This window comes from Egretta garzetta, unplaced genomic scaffold, assembly GCF_000687185.1.
Source record: "Egretta garzetta isolate BGI_Z169 unplaced genomic scaffold, ASM68718v1 scaffold207, whole genome shotgun sequence".
In the NCBI taxonomy this organism is placed as follows: Eukaryota; Metazoa; Chordata; class Aves; order Pelecaniformes; family Ardeidae; genus Egretta; species Egretta garzetta.
Genome location: NW_009260185.1, coordinates 1,332,811 through 1,333,646, shown reverse-complemented (window position 1 = coordinate 1,333,646; position 836 = coordinate 1,332,811). Strand labels below are relative to the sequence as shown.

Sequence of the window (836 nt, the reverse complement as noted above, 5' to 3'; positions counted from 1 at the left end):
TGAAACTCCAAATGTTGACAAAAAGTTTTGACTATCAATTTCCTTGCGTTGATGCGCTTGGGTTTTCTAAATGAAGCATGGCAGGCTCATAAAGGCTTTGGCACAGTCCTACCTTATTCAAAGTGCATCTGACAGGGTCTGCATGTTCTTTATGGAGCTAAGCTAACCGCACATAACACAGCTGCCATTATGGCTGGGAAGCCAGAAACTGAACGAGGAACCTCCCCAACTAAAAGCACACACTACTTTAATGTGAGTTAATGGAGCAGACCTCCGAAACAAAGGCAGCAACAGACTCACCTACTCTGTGGACCGAGCATTCAAAAGACCCGTAACATCGATGTGTATGCAGCGGTGGGTTACCCGTGAACACACAGACACTGTCTTTGCTTTGAAAGCCGGTGTGTTGCTAAACCCCCAGTGCTCAAAATTCACAGGGCACGGTCCAAATCCTGAGTTTTAAAAATAATAAATTATTGCTCTCTCCCCACCTCCCCCCAGCAGTCGTTTCTGAGGTTAGTTTTGCAAACTTTTTCCACAACCAGGAAGGGAAACAGAAATTCTGAAAACTTAGAAAAGCGCAGCTGCTGGAATCCTCCAATTACACGAGAACCTAAGCGCAAATCAGATATTACCAGACTCATGATATCATCACAAAAAATATCAATAGTTAGAGTCTACTGGGTAAACATGAGAATCCCTCTCTGCTTGAAATTAGAAAGAGTCAGGTCAGTGCTCTGCATTTACAAATATGAGCACTTTTCTATCTCAGATCTCGGATCACGTAACTAAACCAAATAAGCCTGAGTAGCCTAGAATTTAAATGGGTCTGACTA

General features: G+C 43.1%; 1 protein-coding gene across 4 annotated transcripts in view; it reads right to left on the bottom strand.

Annotated features, from left to right (window-relative positions):
• FLI1 (Fli-1 proto-oncogene, ETS transcription factor) overlaps positions 1-836 on the bottom strand; it is an 89,067-nt gene that overhangs the window by 39,447 nt on the left and 48,784 nt on the right. The gene's annotated exons all lie outside the window — the stretch shown is intronic.